Source organism: Labrus mixtus, chromosome 11 (genome assembly GCF_963584025.1).
Source record: "Labrus mixtus chromosome 11, fLabMix1.1, whole genome shotgun sequence".
Lineage (NCBI taxonomy): Eukaryota > Metazoa > Chordata > Actinopteri > Labriformes > Labridae > Labrus > Labrus mixtus.
In genome coordinates, this window is record NC_083622.1 from 28,130,922 (window position 1) to 28,136,255 (window position 5,334).

Genomic DNA, 5,334 nt, shown 5'->3' on the forward strand with positions numbered 1-5,334 from the left:
ATTTCTCGTCCAAAACAATATAACAGCTCGTGAAGAACACACATCTGATATGCACCAGATAGTTTCAAGCATACACTGGTTTTTGGCATGGCAAGTGTTCTAGAGAGAGGACCCTCCTGTCTTTATTTTCATTTAATAAAGTATGAGAAAAATGGTTATTCAGGAAAGCTTGTGAAATGAGGTGGTTGCTACATAGTCAAATATGGTGAGTGGTAACTTTGTTGGTGCATTTCTTAGTGATAGCTTGACCTGACCTTGTGGACCTCAAGCCACGCCCCCACAGACTTGGCTACTGCGTACTCCTTGAAACATGATTGTGTAGTCATACGGACAAATCTGGGGCTTTTCAAAGGCCTGTTAAACATAGGCAAGCTCATAAACATCATCTTATTTTCTATCTCTACACGATAAAGAAGATGAATTGTTGGGTGAGGTTTTTGGAGAAAAAAAACACTGACCAAGCGGAATTGTACTTAAGGGGTGGCTGTGACTCAGTGGTAGAGTTGGACATCTCTCAACCAGAAGGTGGGGGTTTTGATCCCCAGCTCCTGCAGACACTTGTCCAATGTGTCCTTGGGCAAGACACTTAACCTAACCCCATGTTGCTCCTGTGGGTGTGAATATGAATGAATGGATTAGTTAACACTGATGGAAACTTTACATAGCAGCCTCTGCCATCTGTGTCGGTACGACCTGCAATGTAAAAGCGCTTTGAGTAGTCCGAAGATTTTGACATTTACCATTTACTTTTGTGTAATTAATAATGCTTAATACATTCTAATGCTGGTGGACGTTACTCCTTGTACTACAAAAGAAAATAAGACATCCAGTTCCAAAATCCAGTCCCATGCCTTCAAATTCTGCATTTTTATCCTCATATGCAGTATCTGTAAATAGAAATTAACTGTTCATAAGTTTAGACAAAAAAATCTATTTTTTAATTGTTGTTTCTGTCTGGGGCAATTACTATGAAACTGCCGGTAACAGCTGTCCCCAAGTAAACCATCATGTTATGTAATGTCGAAGAGAAGGAGAGGGTGAAGTATCAATTAGCAGAGGAGGAATCACTAGCAGTATAGACACCTTGACAATAACCTCCATGTCCGACAGATCTATTGGCTACATGGTTTTGTTTTAGGTCAAGTGAATGCTTGCACTAAACTCTTTCTGGCTCATTTGTCTATGCACAATGGGTAGATGGAACATGAGTTGGGCGACTGGGGGAAAGGAAACTTGAGAGAAAGGGAGGGGAGAAAAGGGTTTCAGGAGGACGAGGAGGATGAGGTGATGGCGGTGGAGGAGGACGAGAGGGAGAAAGAGAAATTTGAAGGTTCAGATGATGGGAATGCACTGCCATGATCAGTGTGCTGTGCCACTGAGAAACTTGAGATGCTAGGAGATACGATTGGATGCTAGAGTTTCCCGCAAAGAGCCCCCTGCACGGCAGAAAAATCGAGGGAGGAGGGGAGGGAGGCTAGCAGGGTGGAGGTATTATTACGTTAAGATATCAGATCCAGGGAATCATCATCTTTATATCAGTTGCATAACACTTTTGGTGCCAGTGCAGAAAGGTAGAAAAAAAAACCGGTGAGATTGAAAAATGAGAGACAGGGACTGTAGAGGAAGTAAAGAGATGGAACAAACTGAGGAAGGGAAAGTGTTAGAGTTAATGGAAAGAAACAGCAGGAGGACAGAGGTTAGAAGGGAAAGTCAATGAGAAAGTAGAAGATCTTTTGAGGTAGAGGGGAGTTTTATAACCTCTCATCATACCAGACTCCTTGTGTTCTGAGGAGGCCCAGATGAATTATTCAGGTCCTGGCTGGTTGATCTCCTCTGGGATCAACGCTCACTCTCCTTGAACGTTAGAGCACCACTTGACGGTAAATGCTCACTGGGACAAACAAGAGGTCCTTAAAAAAGACCCATGCACTTAACCCACACTACAACCCCCCCCCCCCCCCCCCCCCCCCCCCCCCCCCTACACTCAACCCCCTCATCCTTCCCAAGATCAATACAAAGCCAGTGCCAGATGTTGCACAATACCACACTGGGGAAGGATGGTTTCTAACCTGGAACCTCCAGATGAAGTTGTGCTCCTGCATTTATAAATGTACTCACAGGCAGGCCAAAAGATTGTAGGGAGTGAATATATTGCCGAGAGAGAGTGGAGTGGCTTGTCTGAAACGTCCACGTCATGTTTTTTAACCATGTACATTTATAAAGAACCACAGTGATTTACAGAGTGTTGTTCTAAGGGGATTTTACAAAGCCTATTCCCAGAGCATCAGACTCTCATTGCTGACAGGGCAAGAAGTGCGATGCTTTGAGTTCAGGCTGCAATTTTTCTTCTGAGGGCTAATGCTGCCATCTTCAGGTCATTCTCAGCTATTAAAAAGAGGCAATCTAGTTACAATATTGCCAAACTACTGTATATGGATGATAATCCAAGTGGAACTTATCACTGTAAAGGTAACTGATCAGTTCTGAAGATACCGGGGAATTAATACATTAGCACATTTAATAAAAACCTGACTTGCTGCTGCACACAAAGACTCATCTTACTTACCTGGCAGGGGATACCATGATCAAGAAGGTGGTTCACCCATGGCGAGGCCTGGCCATTGCACTCCGGCGGGGCTGACCTATGCGAATTCCCCAAATGTGGGAATCTCGACTGCATAATTTGTAGTGGGGGACTGCGTTCGCGCTCTCCCCTGATATTTTTTCTTTGAATTGCCCCCCAGGGACAAATAAAGTTTTTTGAATTGAATTGAATTGAATCTTGCTCCAAATCTGACAATTAAAGGTTTAAATTTCTGCTTGATTTATTTCATTTCTTGTATATTGTATTCTTTGTATTTTCTTTAATCTTGAATGGTTTCTTATTTCACTGTCCATCCTTTTTGTTACTGTATTTAATTTTCACAGATTTTAACTTCTTGTTTTCTGTTGTAAACATTTTTGCCCTACATTTTGTATTATAGATTTGAAATTCATGAAGTTTATATTCACAATTACCATCACCGTTACAGCTTTTATAATTGAATTGCCACTTGTATTGTATGCCCCTATTTGTATAATATTCATTTTCAAAATCATTATCCCCCCAAAATACTAAAAACTCTGCAGTTGAGCCTGTGCATAATGTCGGTGAGCACCACCAGCTGTGTTAACAGCTGAATATTTCTGCTTTTGTCATAAGGTTTGTGAAAGACTGAGGCGCAAGTTTTGGGAATCAAGAGAAACAAGAAAATGTTAAGTTCAGAATTTAAAAAAAGATTTGCAAATGAGCATCATTTTGCACCGTTATTATTATTATGACCCTATTTGTGGACAGAAAGTTGGTACAACTGGGAAAGATTATAAAATAAACAAAAACACAAAAGCTTGAAGACAAAAATGATAAATAAATTAACTTTGGAATATAGTTATCTTTATCTATCTAAAATCTGGACAAATAATACAAACAGAAAAAACAATACATACATACAATAAAATCTAAAAGTAAAATAAGTATTTTCTTATCAGATGTTCTCATGAAATGAGGATTTCGAATAATGTAGCAAACATAAGTAAAAGTAATTGCTCAGGTTATAGAAATGTCGGCTTTAACTCCCATAATCCCCCCAGAAGCCTTGCAAGGTTAAAGAGTTGTTCCAGTGTCTCACAGCAAGGACTGAATCTGCATTGTTCCTACTTTATCCAAGGCTGGACAAATCTGCCGGACCCCCCTTGGCCTCTGGAAGAGTTTGATTGGTTCTGGGGAAGACTTTCTTAAATCTCTGGCAGAGGTTTCAGAGGTAGTCAAGAAGCTCTTCAGTGGAAAGGTGTGGACGAGGTTTGCCCTGAGTTGCTCAAGGCTCACAGCTGATATGCTTCTTCAATGTTGCATGAAGGTCTGAGACTGTGCCTGGTAATGGCAGATTGGGGTGGTGGTTCCCTTTTTTTTTTTAAAGGACAGCAGTAGGTGTGATCTAACTATGCTCTAATATCACTCAACTCAGCCTCCTGGAGAAAATATACTACTAAACGAAGAAAATAAGATGAAATGCCGTTCTCTTTGGAGAAAAGAAATAACTTGTTCAGTGCTGCTGGTCACACCTAAGGCAATATTACTCAACCAAACATGGTAAAAGTATAAAGTGACCAGGACAAATGTTTCTTTTTTTTTTAAATACACACGCATGGCCAACTTTCTCCATCAGTGGAGAAGTGTAGTTGGATAGAAACCCAAACAGCTTTTCTTTTGTAGCTGCAGCCTTATATGTCCCTTGTCATTTGTCGTAGCTCTGCCTCACACCAGCATCTCCCACTTCCACAATTCCACTTAACCCTTCCACTTATACTGGTCACTACAGTGGACATATTCAAAAGCAGTTTTCTCCTAAATGCACAGTTTTTAATGGAATGGTTTCACACCAGCCAGTGGACTTTAACAAGTCAGCCCATGCACTGTCATCCATTGGCCAGCAGTTGTTAGTGTACCAAAAAAAGTCTTCAAAATCAAGATGGCTGATGTCACTCACAAATGCCATATGGTTCAGGAATATACTACAAATCATATTATTCTAGAAGACCCTTGCAGGTGATATGTTTTAAAACATCAAGTAACAGGTAATAAACAATGTAATTGTGGAAAGTTCCAAATATTGATTTAAGTTTTGGAGAAAATCACGATTGATCAGCTTTCCACTAAATTGAACATGATGCTATATTTCAATGACAATACTGAGACTTTGCTGATCATGAAAATACCTGATGTGGAGATATTTTTGGCTACTCTTCATCAATTATTTTTCTCCCATTAAATGTCTGCTGTTGTGCTGTTGAAGAAACCTTCAGGCAAAAAAACTGAGCAGGTAGTTTAAGCTCATCAAAGACGGTCATCCTTCAAAACTTCAATTTAAATGGTTCTCACCTCCCCAGTGGACATGTGAAAACTGAAAATGTGTTTTTTAAAGAAAATAAATCAGTTATTTTGTTTATGCACTACAACATAAATAAATACATGTATTTTTTTTTTTTTGTTGGGGGGGGGGGGGGGGGGGGGGGCGCGCTATAATAGCGTTGGATGATGTCTCTGGTGGACATTTCTGTAACTTCTTCAGAATTATTAATACTTAAAAATAAAAAATTATGTCACATTGCATGTCCTCAGAAGTAAGAAAAACCTACCTGATTTTATAATTCATGCATGAAAGGGTTAAATTATGTCAGTATATAAGCAGTCTGAGTTTGCTGACTTGTTGCTTTCCCTGCTTTGTTGACTTTTACATGGTGGTTTTGTCATTGCTATAGAGCAATCATTTTTTGGAGCACGCCACATCGAGCTAT

The 5,334-nt window shown here is 40.0% G+C and overlaps 1 non-coding gene across 1 annotated transcript; it reads left to right on the top strand.

Moving 5' to 3' along the window:
* The first annotated feature begins 2,558 nt into the window (after positions 1-2,558).
* On the top strand, positions 2,559-2,717 carry LOC132984413 (U1 spliceosomal RNA). The gene has a single exon (XR_009674923.1). It is a non-coding gene; the product is annotated as a U1 spliceosomal RNA (small nuclear RNA).
* Positions 2,718-5,334: the final 2,617 nt, after the last annotated feature.